The sequence below is a fragment of the Sinocyclocheilus grahami genome, unplaced genomic scaffold (assembly GCF_001515645.1).
Source record: "Sinocyclocheilus grahami isolate Dianchi unplaced genomic scaffold, SAMN03320097.WGS_v1.1 scaffold57.1, whole genome shotgun sequence".
Classification (NCBI taxonomy): domain Eukaryota; kingdom Metazoa; phylum Chordata; class Actinopteri; order Cypriniformes; family Cyprinidae; genus Sinocyclocheilus; species Sinocyclocheilus grahami.
The window spans coordinates 448,207-468,860 of NW_015505236.1; the positions used below are offsets into that span (position 1 = coordinate 448,207).

Consider the following 20,654-nt stretch of genomic DNA (forward strand, 5'->3'; position numbering starts at 1 on the left):
CAAGCCACATTGATCTGAGCTTATGCACCTTTATATTAAAAAGCTTTATTTTTAGTCCAATGCACTAACATTAACTATTATCTTCAGTAAAAAAAAATAATAATAAAATCTTCTATATACATATATGGAAAACAAGGAAGCTACATATATAATACATAATTTCCTTGTTCTCCACAATTTGGACCAACTGTGTGGAAAATGTGAGAACTTACCCTTCTTGGTCTTGGTAGTTCACATTTAGCCTCTTTGTGGAGCCCAGCAACTCTAGGAAAACATATGGAAATAAAAGTCAGGACATGATGTGATGTTTTCAACAAATCAGTCAGTTGCTGATCCCTCCATTAGAGAGGTATGAGGCATGATGATGTCTTGGCATGAAAGCACTTGTTTCAAACGAATAATGTTTCAAAAGGCATTTGTTTTGTAATCAAACACAACGTAGATTGATGGTTATGTCATGTTTTTTTTTTCTGTGAGTAACAAAACATTAATTACGAGTCTATTTTGTCATCTGAACAATATTTATATGTAAACCCACATTTTTATTATAACTTTTTTTAATAAGAACTGAAAAGTTAAAACAGTTTAAAGAGGTCTTAAAGGGTTAGTTCACCCAAAAATGAAAACTAGTTTTACTCACCCCCGAGGCATCCTAGGTGTATATGACTTTCTTCTTTCAGACTAATCCAGTTGGAGTTATATTACAAATTGTCTTTGATCTTTCAAGCTCTATCATTGCAGTCAGCGCGTGTTGCATTGCTTTAGTCTAAAAGAAGTTAAATAAAAAGCGCCCATGCATAAAAAAAGTGTCTCACATGGCTCCGGGGGGTGAACAAAGGCCTTTAGCGAATCGATGTGTTTTTGTAAGAAAAATATCCATATTCAAAATGGAATAATCACTTTAATCTAGCTTGTGCCAGCAGTTGTACACAGAATCAGTTCCAGGAGAATGACGTATGAGTTCAGCGTTGCGCATGCGCCGATGAGTCTCGTGAAAACCAACGTTTGTTTACAGGATCAAAGGAAGCAAAGTTTCCTTACTTTAGCAAAGTAAACCCTGTCTCCTCTTGGCTTATATCGAAATCCTCCGATATTCTTCTTTACAAATCCTCGTTTTGTACTTCTAATTCTTGACTTCTGAGTGGCGCATGCGCAACGCCGACCTCATACGTCATTCCCCTGGAACTGATTCAGTTTACAACAGTGAGCGCAAACTAGATTCAAGTGATTATTACGCTTTGAATATGGATATTTTTCTTACAAAAATGCATCGATTCACTAAAGGAGGCCTTTGTTCACCCCCTGGAGCCATGTGAGACTTTTTATTTAACTTCTTTTGGACTGAAGCATCCACTGACTGCAATGACAGAGCTTGAAAGATCAAAGACAATTTTAATATAACTCCAACTGGATTTGTCTGAAAGAAAAAAGTCATATACACCTAGGATGCCTCGGGGGTGAGTAAAACGGAGCCTAATTTTCATTTTTGGGTGAACTAACCCTTTAAAAGGATAGTTCACTAAAAATTATATTTCTGTCATTATTTTCTCACTCATGGCATTCCAAACCTGCATGCTATGAATATCAGAATCCTCACAATGCTCTTTTTCATAAAATGACAGTTCATTATGGAAAATAAATTTTTATGTGAACTATCCCTTTAATTGAGACAACTTCAATGAGATCAACCAAATACAGATAATCGTATTATTTAATCCTTCCAAATAACACTGTCCTAACAACCATGCAGGATCCTAACATTCCAAATTAGGAAGGACTTTTCTAAAAAAAAACTTTTCCATGTTTACAATAATGACAAGAGCAAAAATAATTGTAATGTTGAATGGCACAGAACCTGAGAATAAAGGTTCCTCTTTTTCCCTTTTAGGAACGTGTAAATGCAGACATTTAAAGTGATAGAAACAGTGAAAAGTCTAGAGCCCTATGAGCCTTAAAGTCTAGAGCCTTCTGCAATACGGAAAACATGGATGAAATCATGGGATCAAGTAAAAATATTTTTTTATGAAATCAATTAATTATAGATGCTTTTGATTATTAATATTTAATGAAACCATTAAAATGGAATCCAGAAAATTTATGGATAACAGATTTTGTAAAATTTGGTAAAAATTAATCTGAATTGGAGAAAAATTATATATATTTCATAAGACCTTAAAATTTTATTTTTGTTCAACTTTTAATAAATTCCTGTTTAATACTGTAAGTTTCATTATTTCAATTAATAAGACATGCTTTTGATTAATAACATTTTAATTTAACCATTAAAACGGAGTATAGAAAAAAATTAAGCAGGAAAAAAAACTGAATCTAGAAAAGATGGAATCATTTAAGATGGAAAAAAAACAGAATTTGGGAAAAAATAAAGCCAATTCATAGGGCCCTAAAAGTCCCAATGCTGTAGGACTGTAATTAACAGAATTAAAAAACACTGTTTTATTTTTGTTCAACTTTTAATAAATTCCTGTTTAATACTGTAAGTTTCATTATTTCAATTAATAAGACATGCTTTTGATTAATAACATTTTAATTTAACCATTAAAACGGAGTATAGAAAAAATTTAAGCAGGAAAAAAAACTGAATCTAGAAAAGATGGAATCATTTAAGATGGAAAAAAACAGAATTTGGGAAAAAATAAAGCCAATTCATAGGGCCCTAAAAGTCCCAATGCTGTAGGACTGTAATTAACAGAATTAAAAAACACTCCTTGACCAATTAGATTTGCAGGCACACAGTTCTATAATGTAAGTTAGAATGTTCTAATGATGTGGAGAAGAAAAAGAAAACAAAAATAGAATATTTAAGGAACAAAGAGCAGCTTTGTAAGCATTGTAAACATCAAAAAATACAAAACACTGAAAAAATTGTTCGCTCCACCTGTCGCTAAAGGGAAAATGTGATCTAGGTCACTAAGTGAAGAGCGATGAATGCAAGACTGTCCCAACTGTCAGTGACAGTAGACAAGCCTGTGCTCTAAACAACACAGAGCTGTGTCATCATTTAAAACCAACTCTGGGAACCACAGCATCCTGATAGCTTTTATCTCAAACAAACATGGAAATTAAGAGTCTTAACTGCAAATGGAAACTGTTCTCTTACCTGTCAGTACACACACAGCTGCCTGTCCCATTTTGACTTTAAAGAAATGTCACAAACTTAAACTTTTCTTTGTTTTCTTACATATTCTACACGTCAATCATTCACCTTCTCAGAAACCTTTCCACCTATTTCATATATCTAAATCCATCACCCTCACAAAAGATCCTCTCTCCTGCTCCAAATCAGAGAAAACCACAAGTAATTGGATCTATAACTATTTGTTCCCTCCAGCAAAGTGGGAGCCATAACTATGCAATGAATTCCTCCCCCCACATCTTCTGGATTAAAACCAATCAGAAAAAATATTTTATTTATTGTGAAAACTGCATCTATTATTCTGTGATTATAGGCATCTAAAGTGAGGCAGCTATCAGCTCACTTAAACTATAACATTTCACTCCTGTATTTAAGAGAGTGAAAAGGCCTTTCATGGTTAACTGTTAAAGACATAAAAAGGAAAAATGTAAGGATGTGTACAGAATGTGATAAAATGCACTGCATGTCTTTAAAACATTTCACAACACACAATATACATCACATCTGATTCAACTTTTACAGTCTCATGTTTATCATGTGCTTGCAAACTATTCTAACTTAAACATTCAAAACTGAAACATAAAAAAACTTCAAAACGTAATAATCACTTTAATGTAGCTTGCACCAACAGTCCTACACAGAAGCAGCTCCGGGCGCATGACGTATGAGGTCGGCTTTGCGCATGCGCTGCTCAGAAGTGACGCACGCGGAAACGCAGCGGTGAGATCAAAACAAAACAACGGTGAATGGTCACTTAGGAGTACAAAACGAGGATTTGTAAAGAAGAATGTCGGAGGATTTCGATATAAGCCAAGACGAGACTGGTTTTCCTTCGCTAAAGTAAGGAAACTTTGCTTCCTTTGCTCCTGTTAACAAACGTTGGTTTTCACAAGACTCACTGGCGCATGCGCAACGCTGAACTCATACGTCATCAGCCCGGAGCTGCTTCTGTGCACAACTGTTGGCGCAAGCTACATTAAAGTAATTACGTTTTGAATATGGATATTTTTCTCACAAAAACGCATCGATTCGCTACAGAAGGCCTTTGTTCACCCCCCGGAGCCGTGTGAGACAAATTTTTTTTATGGATGGGCACTTTTTATTTAACTTCTTTTGGACCGATGCATGCAACACCCGCTAAGTGCCATGAAACAGCTTGAAAGATCAAAGACAATTTTTAATATAATGCCGACTGGATTCGTCTGAAAGAAGAAAGTCTTATACACCTAGGATGACTTGAGGGTGAGTAATATATGGGCTTATTTTCATTTTTGGGTGAACTAACCCTTTAATAACAAATTTGTCCATTCTGGTGCTTAATTTTACTGAACTAATGGCTGCTGCTGATAATTTGAATTGAATTCTACCAAAGTGCATGCTTGTAAGTGTTCGTTAAATGCATAACGTTAATTACGTGAGTAGCCTACATAGGTCTGCTCTAAAAATAATATATGAAAAACAAAATTAATTTACATAACAAAAACATTATAGCTTATATTTGTCAGCGGCAGGTTTTTATAGGTCGCTGTCACTTTAAGACCGACAGCATGGATCCAATATAATGATGCACATGCAATTTCTTTCTCCACTGTTTACGTTCAAGTAAGACAAAACCGACTGTGTTTACGAGAATACTTGCCCAAACATGCATTTTGAGAAATTTGTGTGAATGTGTCCGTTCAAGCTCAAGGAGACGCGTAAAAGGAATCAATTTTGGGTTCATGCACTGTCTGAAAAAAAGAAAACAGTGCACGAGTACTGAATTGAATTCTCTTGTTTAAATTGCAAACACGTGCAAATGATCAACTACGATCCGTTTCACCCCTACAAGCGAGTGAACAACACGAATCAAGGAAGGAATTTTATATCACTATTCAAGACTGCCCATCGGGCAGGGCAGTGATACATTTTGGTAGCCGGGTTGGAAGATACAAAAGCCCCGGGACTTCGACTAGCGATTTTGCAAGCCCTGGGGTTTTGTCAAGGGAACCAGGGTGATGCTAACTTTCGGGTTGGCCTATAAAAAATGTCACAGCAGCACTCACTACCACACAATATAAAAAAAATTGATTTGAATTTCAGTGGATCTGGTTATGGCTGAAAAAAGTGTATTCCCGTAGTCCCAATGCAAATGGATTCTGATTCCAAAAATTAGACTGATTCCATGCAATTAAATTAAGCTGTGACAAGTTGAAGGGTTGTGTTGCATTGGTACATATTATTAATTAACTATGCTGAACAAGAAGCTAAAGAGTGTACATGTGAAGTAAACAGATCAATGCAGATCCCATCTATAGTTATACAGGGCTCGACATTAACGTGGATTTTGAGAAGGGGCAATTGAAAGAGAATTTTACTTGCCCGACCGGACAAGTAACCTGATTAAAACACCAATAACAAACAATAACTAGGGCAGAACCGAAATTTTGGTGAGAATTATTCAGATTTTATTACTTTCGGTGTAAACGGTGACTGATGACGGATAATATATTGACAGTATCAAGGTTTTGTCAGTTGAGGCTCATGCCTCGTGCCATCTGACTCACGGAAAAATCTAAACTTACAGGTGCAACAGCACACACAAATAAACAAACATGAACAAACATACTGCAGTAGGAAAAAAGATAAATATTCTATATAACATATGATATAGGTACGCAACATCACACGACCAAGCACCATCACGATTGCAAATGTGACACTGATTTTGTGCAACAGTAGTTCAATAAACAAGTAGTTAATATTAACTGACTTACATTCTAGACACATTGCTGACCGTTTTTGCTGACAAAAATAGTTCTAAGCAAAGCCACATCAGAACAGTCATGCATCTCCGAGCAACACACAGCTGTGTTTCGTTACTGAATGATTCAGCATTTTTCAACAAATCGGGTGAGTCAATAATTCAGTGAGTCATTCATAAATACAGTAATTTGCTTTATTTATTGAATGAATTAGCTATTTGAATGAATTGGTTGAATCAGTGACTCACTCATTAAGACAGTGACTTGCCGCCACCTACTGGTGGTTTGGTTTCATATTTAAAAGTATTGCATTTTTCCAAAATTTTATATTTATATGTTAATTTATATATGCATTATATATATATATATGCAATTTATATTCATTTGCAATTTTACTGTGTGAATGCATTTATGGAACCTCTTATCTTCATTAAACAGTCTGAGTAAATACATCTAAATGGCACTTTCGATGCAGCTTCAGTGTTTCCTCTGCAGTGGAAAGATGGAGTTTGTTGATACTGATTTCATTTGAAAGGTAACAACCATACAGAGTCTAATTATTCTAACTGAATGTATTGATAAAATTAAAGAATTTGACATAAATTGACACGTACATTTAGTAAGGTTAGGAAAATATTGCCCTTCATAAATTAAAAAGTGTCCTAGAAATCAATTTAAGGCAAATATCATATGCAAATATATGCCAATTAAAGTAAGACCTCATAGAGCAGTGATGAGATTATTGCTTCAGAATGGATTACATTTAAGCCAAAAAATAAAATAAATAAAAATAAGGTTTTTTTAAATAAACTTTTTTACTCTGACAAGTGAATGACTGATTTACTTGTCTGAAGGACAAGCACGTCAAGGTTTAATGTCAAGCCCTGCTATACCCTATTTTGGCCGATCCAAGAAGCCTAACACTGTATGCTTCACACATTGCCACCACTGATTTCCTATGGATCTGCAGGGTCTGTAAGCCATGCCTTTGGCTCATGCTGGGCTAATCACAGGCCCTGTTGTACTCCAACAGAACCACCCCACTGAGGGCTATACACCACGGCCAGCGGGCAGAGGGAATGATGCCAACGGAGCTATGAACTTTACATATCGCTGCAGGGGAAGAAAAAAAAAGTTGATGTTGTGGGCCTTTCAAGAGGAGTTCGAGTTTCAACATGAGACAACATTCCAGACATGGCTTACCCACCCAATCTCTCAATTTCCATCTAAGTCCCCCTCTCTCGCCCTCGCTCACAATATCCACACAAAAGTGTGTGCGCAAACACAAACACCCTTTGTGTCTGTCAACAGTGGTCTTTTCTCGTTGAATGGAAAAGCTGCTTCTAATGTGGGCATCTCTCAAATGAAATGAGCCACAGTAACCGCACAGGACTCAACCACTCCCTAAACCCACACAATAAGCATAATGAGCCAATTTAAAGGACACCTTGTATCAAGTCATTCATTGTCACTGAGCCTGCTGGGTTTTTTATGCTTGAAGGCATCTTTCCATCTCTCCTTATGAATAGAATCTCCCCTCAAAAACCTTTAAAAGCACAACAACATACAGGTACTGAGTGAATCTGAAGTCTGGACATAAACAGGTGAGAAGACAGAGTGTCTAAGGTATAATCAACAATAACCTTAACTATACACTGATTTTAGGAATTTGGCACATTTACACTGACAATAATGACACTGAAAATGCATCTGTGAAAATGTCAAACTAATGTCAGTTCTTAGTGTTTAATTAATGCCAAGCCATTACCAAACACAACTTCTAAGATGCTAAACAAAACCTGAATGAAGATTTTGCAGCACAGTTAAGCACACACTTCCAATGTTTCATACATATGTTTAAAATATAAACTGATTTAAATGACATTTTCAAGTGCAGTAACATTCAAAAGTTTGGTGTCACTAAGATTTTTTTAAAAAGGAATTAATAATTGTTTTATTCAGCAAGGCTGCATTAAATTGCATGTATTAAAAGTCTTCCAAAAAATGTATTTAAAATAAAAGCTGTTCGTTTGAATTTTCTATTCAAGAATCTTAAAAAAATATAGCATGGTTTCCACAACAACATTAAAGGAGTCATATGATGCTATTTTAAAGATCATTATTTTGTGTATTTGGTGTAACAGAATATGTTGACATGCTTTAATGTTCAAAAAACACATTATTTTTCAAATACTGTACATTATTGTAGTTCCTCTATGCCCCGCCTCTCTCAAACGCCTCGTTTTCTATAAAGCGCCTCCTTCCCACAATCACAGTCTGCTCTGATTGGCCAGCTGACTCAGTGCATTGTGATTGGCCGAACACCACAAGCACGCTTTGGAAATGTAATGCCCCTTTCCATAATCGCGAGCTTCAGTTTTCAACATAAATATAAAGACAGTAAATAATGTCCTTAGTTTTACCATCAGTTCAAGCTCGAAAGGGGAACAAAGTCGCGTGACAGACACAGTGATGATGCTCGTATGTATTTGCAGTACACAAGCCGCGATTAAGAAAGCAGACTCCACTGTGATGTGAACCTGCCTCTCTCTCAGTTGTGCTGTTCTGCTGTAAAGAAATCTTAACCAATGATTCCTCATTGCATCTACTTTCGGAAGGCCAAATAAAGTGCTTTTGCTTTCGCACAGAAACACACAGCGTCTCCCTGACATGCTGCATCAACACTAACTGCGGTTAACCACGCCTTCTTTCTTTGCATGAACATTTGGGCGGCATTATGCAAATATTTCTACATCGTGACATAGACATGTGGGGGCGTGTTTGAATGAGGTGTTTTAGCCCGGTCTGGATCAGCCATCCCTTTTAGATAGAATAAATCCTTTCGTGGGAGATTTTGAGCTTTGTAAATCTGCAGACCTTATACATGCACAAATAGCTACATAGCACACTAAAGAAAAGGAAAAATAGAAGTCGCATCATATGACCCCTTTAAGTCAATTGTTTTCAACACTGTAAATAAATAAATTTTACAAATACAAGACATTTAAAATAAATAAAATACATTTCTTGTGAACCAAATCAGCGTATATATTAGAATGATTTCTAAAGGATCATGTGACACTAAAAAACTAACGTAAAGGCTGAAATTCAGCTTTGCCATCATAGGAGCATATTACATTTTATAATATTTAAAAAATTAAAAAAGATTTTTAAAATGCTAAATAATTTCACAATATTGCTATTTTTTACTATATTTCAAAACTACAAAAAAAAGTTTTTTGAAGGTCTGAAGACAAGAATCCATGATGTAGCACTTAAGGGGAACTTATAGGTCAATAAAAGAAAAGTATCAAGTTAGGTCAAAAATGTGTTAAAATTCATACAAAAAAGACTTGAATACACTTCTATAATAAAAATGTTCCTAAACAATTTTTGAATTAAGTAATTTGTTCAAAAACAATCAATTGTAGAAAATTATCAAGCTGAAAAGTTTGAATGTTTGGCATAATTTTTTTTACTATAATTTCAAGATAAAAAATTAACTAAAAGTAAATTTGCAAAGCAAATCAATTTTAAAATATAAGTAATACTTGAAAAACTTTTGACAATCAAATCAAAGCCACTATCCTGCCATATTGTTGTCATGAGACAAAAAACGAATGCGTGACCATATCATTAAAAATCACACTATTTGACAACAAAAGACATGTTGTGTTCATCTCAAATGGAGCAGAATAACCGTAAGAAAAACATCTTGATATTCATAACTCAAAAATACACAAGCGCACACACTACTAAATACTTTTTTGTAATTTACAGGAACAGAAGCAGGTGTTGCAGGTCAATCTCTCATCTCAACAGATTAGATAATGACTTTAATTAGATGGATCACTAGTGATTTGGTTTGGCTTGCCAGAAGCAATTTGGGGTAATAGAGTTGAATGACCTACCTACAATTTGTTCCAGTAAACAGCACAGTAAAATACAAGCTAACAACTTCTCTTAGTAATATTATTAGCAACCTCTTATTAGCAACCTCTCAATAAGCTTGCATTAAAAATGAAGACTGTAGAAAAATGACTTTTCATCTCTGCATAAGGTTGAACCACTTAGCTATACCCCTTAACCCACATGGATTTCAGCATCTTTATGTGTGGCGCACAAGACCCAGCAGTCACATTACTGTTATCCCATGAGCCTTTGTGACAGTGTGTTCAAAGGGAATTACCACTACAAAATAGGAAAAAGGTTTTACCGTAATACCTTTCCAAAACACTGGATCTTGGCTCATTTCTTAAACAACGTTCTGCCACATGATGAAAGCCTCCCTGAACAAAACAACTGGAAAATTGTCAAGGAGCTCACCGTCAGTGGATGAACGGAGATAAACGAAGGACCTGGTTATGTAACACGCACAACGTGACTGCGCACAAAGGTGACTTACTGGCTCAATGTACATGTGAAATTATGTAAATGATCTTGCAAAAGACTCAAACAAACCTATGTCTGAAAGGCAAAGTTTCACTGATAAATTGCCATTCTGCAAATTACTAAATACAATTTATCCTACCCACACTGGGCTATGAACAGTGTTGGGAAGGTTTCTTTGGAAATGTAATAGATTACAGATTACAAGTGACCCTACATAAAATGTAATAAGTAGTGTGTGTAACTATTTCAATTACTTTATTAATGTAACTGATTACAAACTTCTAATGAATGTTTTCAACTCTTAATCATTTTCAAACATTTAAACCAGGCAGGGTTAACCTTACAGTAGCACTCAACACTAATTACTATAAGACTTTCAATCCTTCATCACTTGAATTAAGATTATAATAATTTCATTTTAAAGCACAGACAACATAAAATCAGACTTGAGCACCTCTTTTTACTTTGAGATCATTCTGAGATTAAATATAGATTTAAAATCATAACAAGAAACTGTTTAATAACTACTGTTTTAGAAATCAAATCTTTGCATAGCTATGACAGAAAACAATGGCATCTAAGAATGCCTTTTGAAAAAAAACAGTTATTCTTAAAAAATAAAACATACAACCCAAATAGGAAATAAAACAGTTATCGAATTTGCATGTGTCCTAAACTCCTGAAACATTGGTGTTTCATATTTTAGAGCAGTCAAATGCAATTTGGGAAAGAAATCAATCATATCTGTATATGTGAAAATATTCAGATGTAATCCCCTTTGTAATTGTTAACATTTTCCAAAGTAACTAATTTAATTACACATTTTTCCTCAGTAACTGTAACAGATTACAGTTACGTTTATTTGTAATTAAATTACATATTTCTGTTACATGTAACTAGTTACTCCTCAACACAATGTTAATTATTACTTAAATTATTGCATAATGATTATTATAAAATAAGGGTCATTCCATGAAATCGTGGATACCTTTACCACGAATACCTTTTCCACTTGGAAAAATTGAAAATTAAAATATTTTTTTAAAATCCATGAAATGAAGATGCCTTAAAATGACAAGAAATTGTATTGTGCCATCTCAGGCTATGATGACTATTTTTCTACCTCATGTTTTGGTATTTTTGTCAACCCTGTTACCGACACAAGCGTTACTAGATACTATAGATTAATTAGAACTCATATGCCACAGAATGATATAGGCATTAGCTCAATGATATACCGAGGGTGAACTTTAAAATGTTTGAATTTTACACAGACAATCTTTAAAAATAGGGTCAAACCTAATCAATGTCATCCCCAGGGGCGTATTGTAAAAGGCAATAAACATAAAATTTCTCAAGAGCAATTTTTGAAGGGGACACAAATAATACAGCTAAAATTGTACTTGTAAGAATATGTATACACAGAGGAATGGCTTACTACTATTAGTGCAGCAGGGAGACCGTGCCAAATTAGACAACTTAAAGCTGTTGTGGTCGCGCCGAGACAGTGCTCGTGTCCGTTGTAGACATTACTATCCGTCACAGTGTTGCCAAGTCCAATTGGGCTACTTTATCACTGTTGCCGCGGGTTGTTTTTCATGTCCGCAGGTTGAAGCGACCCCAATAATGTGTATTTTAGCCCCCAGAACGCGATTTTTACCGGGGCACCCCCTCGAAATGTGGATAGTTTGGGCTAGTTTTGAGTAGCAATAGGGCGGGTTATCACTTCATCCAATGTTTAAGTGAATAAAATAGCCTTGACAGCCTTACTTACTGGAGTTCCACAACTATTGACTTTATTCGCTCTCACCGGACATGTGTATGTGTAGGTGATGTAAAAGAGGAAAGCAGGCATTTGGACCAAAGCACTGTGAGGCAAGGGAGGGGGAGACTCAATGTTTCTAAACTTAAAATGCATTTTTGTCCCGTTTGTGTTGTTTTACTACTTACACAATTATTTAAAGAATAAAACATTGTTATTTACAAAGCACAGCGTGGTTTTAATCATTTTTAGGGGGGACAACCCTCCGATGGTGGGGTCTTGTCCCCCCTGACCCCCCCCGGGATTTCCGCCTATGGTCATCCCTGATACCCACGTCAAAACCTGTTACTCTAAAAAGTAACAGGTTTGACGATTTCAAACTAATTGCGATCTAATAGTCAAATTCACAAAAGCACATATTGTACACTTTGAAAGGATTTTACTTGTAGATATTGATTATATTAAATGTAAGAAATAATTGATTAAATTTACATTTTAAAAATGGTAATAGGATTGACATTGCATGATGGCCCCTCTCAATCAAGCCACATAAATCATAAAAAATAGAACATTATAGAGGAGTGAGAAAAATATGCTTGTGTTTTAAGTGTAGGAATCCTGGTTGACAGATGATGAAACCTCCTAGAAATTATGTCACTTAAATTAAATCAGGGGACATCAATAAAATGATTTATATTTTCTAGAAAAAATGCATACTTATGCCAAAAACAATGCTTAACAATGAGAATATATTTAGAACAATATGCAAATGTGATTTTTATATAATTTTGCAAATTAAAAGTCCTGCTGATAGAGGAGTGAGAGAAATATGCTTGTGTTTTAAGTGTAGGAATCCTGGTTGACAGATGATGAAACCTCCTAGAAATTGTGTCACTTAAATTAAATCAGGGGACATCAATAAAATGATTTATATTTTCTAGAAAAAATGCATACTTATGCCAAAAACAATGCTTAACAATGAGAATATATTTAGAACAATATGCAAATGTGATTTTTATATAATTTTGCAAATTAAAAGTCCTGCTGAAAAATAAAAAAATAATAGTGAGGGACAGGCCAAAAACCTTACCCTTAACCAGCATAAATGCTATTTAAATTATTTAAAATTATATTTAATTGACTTTTTTTATGTAATATTGATGAAAACATACATAGTATTGTTGTTTGTAAATTTCACATTTATTTGTTGTTATATTAAATCTATGTTCGATTATTTCTTAGGGATGCAAAAGGCACTGATTTTGTAGAATGACCCATAAATAAATCAGACTACCAAATCATATGATACACATGCTGTAAATTCTAAAATGTTTTAAAATATCTTAATATTTCTCTTACACTGATTTCTGTTCACAACTATACTATAACTCATTCTGCGATACAAAATGGCTTTTGGCCATCTGACAAAGACTACATGCATATCCATGATGGTTATCTTTCTATTCCTCAACAAAATGAAAATCTTTAACCAATCCTGTACGAGGACGTTAGAAAGAAGGTATTTAAGATAATCTTTACAGATTGTTCCTAGTTACTCACTTGAAGGAAGATAAAATCATTACAACAAAAGCACACATGGTGTTCTGATTTCATATCTCTCACATAGTCTGGTTTCGTCGCCTGCTTTTGTAAGGTTGTTTTGGTGCTGATGACTGTAAACAAAGCTGCCGAGGACCAGTCAGCTCGAATTAAGTTTACATTTACCTTGCTAGTCTGTGCATAAATACTTTTCTCCAAAAAGGACATTTTTATCATGGAAGCTTCAATTAATAATTTTTGTGAAATTAATGCTGTTGGAAATAACTAGGCCAGTAACGTCTTGTTTAAGAAAATCTGTTCCGAATGAGCTGAAGCTCAGTGGATCATATGACCAATGGCCATAGACTAGTGATACCAAAGATTATGTTAAGTCTCGATGTAGGTCATTATTCAAGCTTTACAATACAGAACATTTGGGTCACAGAGGTCAAATATAATCCAGGCTATTGTCTCACTATAATAAAGCAAAACTAAAAAGGGCATGTCTGTGTAAGTGCAATATTATTTATTCAAATACTTTTACTCTGAAATGAATTATTCAAAGTGATTTCTTGCTTTCGAATTACTTGCACTACCTATTGCATAAGCCAATGAGGATATGAATGTGTTGAGATTTTTGAAGCCCTTAAGAGATTCATTATCATTTGCATCAACAATGAAACCAGAAATTAAACAGGAAAGGTGACACAAATCAAAGCTGAAAAGTTAAGTAACTACACAACTAAATCACGCTCATATTTATTATAGCTACAAACAATCACTTTTCCCTCTGACACCATGTACTCACCAGAAGCGACGCTGTGTTTCCAACAACAAGTGGTTTGTCTCTCGTCACCAAAAGAAACAGAACATATTTGAAATTTAAATACAGCTATGTGCCGTGGGATCCAGACCAATGAGATTTCACAGTGCATCGCCACAAAAACAGAAACCAAATGATCACCAAAATGCCATCACATAGTTAGACTTACATTAAATGCAGATTTACATGAGATATCCTTTATCGTTTTGCCTGGTTTGGGCACAGTGTGGAAATAATGCAAAACAGGGTTTACGCAAAACTTAACCTTTGCACTTTGCAGAAAATCCTTTACATAATTTGATGTCGCTGGTATAAAATGACCAGCCTTTTAAAAATTGCTTGTTAATCTCAAATTATGCTATATTATCACCAAATCTTCAATTAAATAATTTTGTCAATTTATTTCAATTAGCACAGATTTTGTATGTCTTTTTTGAACAAACTGTACATAGGCCTAGGAAGTCGTTATTATACCCTGTGTGAGGAAAGTCAGTAAGTTTTAGTCCGTAAGTATTCCAGTGCGATAACTTTAGCACTTTCGGGAAAAAGAACAACCTCTCTACAGTCAACAATCCCTTTAAGACAATTAAAACAAAGGCAGAAGAGTGCATTCTCATGCAGTCATTTCTAATAAATGTGAGAACCTAGATGTAAGATGTATGTGTGCGCTGTTTGTGTTCTCTACAGTAGCCTTGTGTTCTGTAGACTAATTAATCTAAAAATAGTAAATGCATGCAAGCTCTCACATAATGCTAATAATACTGTCCATCCTTTAATTAATCTCTAGTTTTGATGAATATTTAAAAGCTAACTGTAAGATGCAGGACCTGTTTGCTAAATTAAAGGAACGGCTGACTTACACAGTTTATATTAGATTTAGCGAACTGACAACATCGCTCATGGATTAACTCATTGAGCAGATTCCAAAACAGTCCTGAGTAGCCTGACCCATCTGTCATGCACAAGAGGAGAGAGTATTAAAACGTGTACAAGCTTGTGTAAAACATGCTTTGTGTGGAAAATCTCTAGGTCTTTCAGTCAACTCATATGGAACTGGTATTTTTACCCCAGTGTTTTACAGGGTTACAACATTTTTAGGGAAAAAAAAGCGACAAAGCAAAATAGCCCTCATGACGGTGCGCTGAAATCCAGCTCTCTTTAAAGTTAATCTGTCAGTTTGCCATATGGGTTTATCCCTATTTGTAACAAGACAGGTGGGGGTAGAGATGAACACCAGATTTCAGATTTTGGCTAAATGGAAGGAGGTTAAGTATTTCAGGTTTTAATGTTCAATTTAAGCCAATACAAGATACAGTAAACTCAATCAACAGAATTTGTGCAATGCAACATTATTTTGACCCATTCCTCCTTTTCTTTAAAGTGTGAAATGAAATGAATGAAATTAAAATTCACTGTATTAAATGTTTGCTATTGATTTAACTCTTTAACTTGATCTTTGTATGCTGGACTTTTCCAATAATTTAGTCTGCTTAAAACGCTTTCATGATTAAAGGGGTCATATGATGCGATCTCGTTCTAACACGCACCCAAATGTCTACGTTATGATGTGTGAAGATTTGCATAATGTCGCCCAAATGTTCACGCAAAGAAAGAAGGCGTAACTTTTATTCTTGCTGTAGTATTGTTGTTGGCGCCGCCATGTAGTGAAGGCGCTGTGTTTCGTTGTGAAAGCTAAACTACTTTGGTTGGCCTTCCAAAAGAGGACGATATCTGCTTCGTCGTGCCTAGAGCTGATCCGTGCTGGTCGCTGAGGAAATACATCAACTTTGCGCTGTGGATCGCCGGATCGGCCTTCACCGTGGACCGTATACAATGCATAGAACCAAGTCCCCTCTTTACATTATTTCTGATAATTTATATCACACAGATGTAAGTCACAATACAAAAGAAATGATCTGATCATCTCTCTCTTCTTTCATTTCATCGCAACTTTAAATAAATAACAATGTTACAATTAAAGTAAGGCAGTTACCAGAGTTGCCAGGTTTTCACAACAAAACCTGCCCAATTGCTACTAAAAACTAGCCCAAAACAAGACCAAACGCATTTCGTGGGGGGTCCCCCAGTAAAAATCACGTTCGGGGGGTAAAATACACGTTTTTTGGTAGGGTTCCTCTGGTAAAAATTCACATTTTAGAGGCTAAATATTACGTTATTGGGGTCGCTTAAACCCACGGACAAGACAACCCGTGGCAACAGTGTTAAAGTAACCTAATTCCACGGAACTTGGCAACACCAGCAGTTACACCTTAGTGAAAAATAAATATACTAAATTGTATTTGACATACATTTATTTCATGCTAAGTATACTACAAATACATTTACATATTTATGTACTTAATAAAAATACCCTACAATTGTACTTTTGGTATACAAAACTGGTATACTTAAATTGGAACAACTAATTTAGTGCTTAATGCACTTTAATTGTGCAGAAGTAGTGCTGACATCCAACTAAAGATATACTGAGATATATCTGATTGTGCTAAAGTGGAGCTATTGTAAGTACAGTGGGGGAAATATTTATTTGATCCCATGCTGATTTTGTAAGTTTGCCCACTTACAAAGAAATGAAGGGTCTGTGATTTTTATGGTAGGTTTATTTTAACATATAGAGACAGAATACCAACCCAAAAATCCAGAAAAAACACATTATATAAAGGTTAGAAATTGATTTGCATTTCAGTGAGTGAAATAAGTATCTGATCCCCAAGCAAAACATGACTTAGCTCTTGGTGCAGAAACCCTTGTTGGCAAGCACAGAGGTAAGACGTTTTTTGTAGTTGGTCACCAGGTTTGCACACATCTCAGGAGGGATTTTGATCCACTCCTCTTTACAGATCCTCTCTAAATCCTTAAGGTTTCTTGGCTGTCGTTTGGCAACTCGAAGTTTCAGCTCCCTCCACAGATTTTCTATAGGATTGAGGTCTGGAGACTGGCTAGGCCACTCCATGATCTTAATGTGCTTCTTCTTGAGCCACTCCTTTGTTGCCTTGGCAGTATGTTTCGGGTCATTGTCATGCTGGAAGACACATCCATGACCCATCTTCAGTGTTCTGGCCGAGGGAAGGAGGTTCTCGTCCAAGATTTTACAGTACATAGCCCCGTCTATTTGACTCTCAATGCGGTGAAGTCATCCTGTACCCTTAGCAGAAAAACAGCCCCAAAGCATAATGTTTCCACCTCCGTGCTTGACTGTAGGGATGGTGTTCTTGGGGTCATAGTCAGCATTTCTCTCCCTCCAAACACGGCGAGTCGAGTTAATGCCAAAGAGCTCAATTTTGGTCTCATCTGACCACAGCACTTTCTCCCAAGCCTTCTCTGAATCATTTTGATGTTATTTGGCAAACTTTAAACGGGCCTGTACATGTGCCTTCTTGAGCAGGGGGACCTTGCGGGCGCTACAGGATTTCAGTTCATTGCGGCATAGTGTGTTACCAATGGTTTGCATGGTGACTGTGATCCCATCTAATACGCTCCTCCCGTGTAGTTCGGGGCTGATCGCTCAACTTTCTCATAATCATCCTTACCCCATGAGGCGAGATCTTGCACGGAGCTCCAGACCGAGGCCGATTGATGGTTGTTTTGTATTTCTTCCATTTCCGAATAATCACACCAACAGTTGTCTCCTTCTCACCAAGCTTCTTGCTGATGGTCTTGTAGTCCATTCCAGCCTTGTGCAGATCTACAATCTTGTCTCTGACATCCTTTGACAGCTCTTTGGTCTTGCCCATGGTGGTGGGAGAGGTTGGAGTGGAAGATACAGATTGTGTGGACAGGTGTCTTATACACCAAAGGAGCTGACATTAGGAGTAACTTCTTAAAGTGGCAGGACTAATCTGTGTTCCACATGGGCACATAACCAGTCTGTGGGAGCCAGAATTCTTGCTGGCTGGTAGGGGATCAAATACGTATTTCCCTCACTGAAATGCAAATCAATTTCTAACCTTTATATAATGTTTTTTTTCTGGATTTTTTGGTTGATATGCTATCTCTATCCATTAAAATAAACCTACCATAAAAATTACAGACCCTTTATTTCTTTGTAAGTGGGCAAACTTACAAAATTAGCAGGGGATCAAATAAATATTTTCCCCACTGTATACTTCAGGTACACTTTAAATATATTGCATTTAAAGACTGACATTATTCAAAGATCATACAATCATCATCATCAATAGTGAAATTAACACCAGTTTTAGGCTTTATATTAGGAATAAATTAAGTTTAATCATCATTTTTATATCAGTAAGAAATACATTTATTTTAAATATATTAACGTTTTACTAGGGAAATTAAAGTAAATGAGGCACTTTTTGGAAAATTTGCAATAAAAAGTTACTGAGAACGTCTTGGTGTTGCCTTGTTTTGTAAAACCAAACCCACTCCCAAAAATCTCCAAGGCACATCTTTATGACAGTGATTAAGATTGATATGGCATTGTGTGACAAGAAACACATTTAATATTAATATAAAAAGACTCCACACTGCCATCAATATCCTGTAGCAGAATATGACCACAATTGTATTGACTATAACCTTTCAGATGTGCAGGGGAGCTCACTGACCGTCTGATCTGCCATGAACTGACCCTGTTTAGCCTCCAGTTGAAGTAGTCTCCATCTGCTTGGGGAAGACTTACAGACCATCCTGAAAACATCCTCTGCAGGTGCACTGCACCAACTTGGCCAATAACTGACCCTTGACCGCCTAGTGAGTACAGACTACTGGATTTAATCCCCAAAAAGGCTTTAACATTCGAACTGCAGTTGATGTCTGAAGGTACCTATTTACATCTAGTGTTTACGTGAAGTGCATACATTACTGGAATGGTCAAGAGATGCTAATGGTCTTTTCATGTTCAGTTTGGCTGCAGCTGTTGTTTGGTGTCATACAGGGTTGATTCAGCAATTAGTCTAGTGTTATCGTCACTGCTGTTGCAGCTCAGATGTTAAATAAATGAGTCCCTGACGGTTAATCTTAATATTAGACACAACAACATCTAGGCAAGTCGAATCAACAATTTATGGGCTTGAAAAGGAATTCTTCACCTGAAGTGTAATCTGGGACACAAGAACAGCATTTCAGAGTGTATAGGGTATCAGGTTGCAGATCATCTCATTTTAAATATTTTAAATGTGAAACAGAAACTCTCAGAAGATACTTAATTGATGTATAATCTGATCTGTGGCTGCTAATGTTTTCAAATGGCCGCTGCCAAAAGAAAAAATAGGTATGCCAAAAAAAAAAGCAGCCTACTTACTGTTTCGGTTGGTCTTGATCTTGGCCAGAAGTTTATGAGCTAAAGGAAGGTCTCCATTCTTCACAGCCAGAAGAAGGTCCTGCTCCTTGCCCATGGCTTTCGTCCAGCTTCCAGAAAAGTGTTATAGCCTGGATTCACAATGTCATGATTCTCTCTGTTCGTTAAACTTTGGACTTGGCTTTTGGTTTACCTTATCACTTTTTGGTTTGCTTTTACACATATGGTCTATACATTTAGCACACTGAGCTTTTAATTTACGGTCCTATGCTACATAAAGTAGATGACTGCTCTTGAGCAGCGAGAATATCCTGAATGTAAGCCATCCTTACAGCCAGAAACATCACAAGGAAACCTATGGGAAAAACAGACATGCTGTATTATCATGGCTCTATACAGTCATATACACTTTAACATAATATTTGTACATAAAACGCAACTTTGCTGCTGCTGTTGTTGTTGTTTTAAGAAAACATCTCATGGCATCTTGAATCTGTATTTTTATTTACAATAAGCAACCAATCACTTCTAAGACAACCTGAGAGCACGTTTGGTTGTTATGAAAAGTACAGTAGGACGGATAATAAGACGTTGAAAATAACCCTAAGCATTAATGACAACTTTCCTGCACGGTTACCTTCCTATGTGTGATTTAATCAAATTGTAAATAAGTAATGCACTTGTCGTGTAGAGCTGTAGGATCACACTCACCAATGCGTAGTCAGGTCGATATAAGCGCTTAAAACCACTTATTCCACGAAACCGATGATGTTCAAAAAGTAAAATCCCGTTTGTGTTTTCCGTTTCTGTTCGGGATATCGCAAAAGAGCAATGCCATACTTGAACGTGTTTGACACTAACACAAGTGACCGGTGTGTGTGAGCGCGCGCGGATCAGTCACACGCCTCTCTAGTGCTCTCTCTTCCTGAAAGGTGCGCTGTGAAGACTCTTATATTCCA

The 20,654-nt window shown here is 36.0% G+C and overlaps 1 long non-coding RNA gene across 1 annotated transcript; it reads right to left on the minus strand.

The window, feature by feature from the left end:
• Positions 1 to 210: 210 nt before the first annotated feature.
• LOC107584074 (uncharacterized) lies at positions 211 to 20,547 on the minus strand. The gene is made up of 3 exons (XR_001609106.1): positions 20,407 to 20,547; positions 19,699 to 20,050; positions 211 to 264 (listed from the first exon to the last, which is right to left on the minus strand). It is a non-coding gene; the product is annotated as an uncharacterized lncRNA (long non-coding RNA).
• Between the last annotated feature and the right edge of the window lie 107 nt (positions 20,548 to 20,654).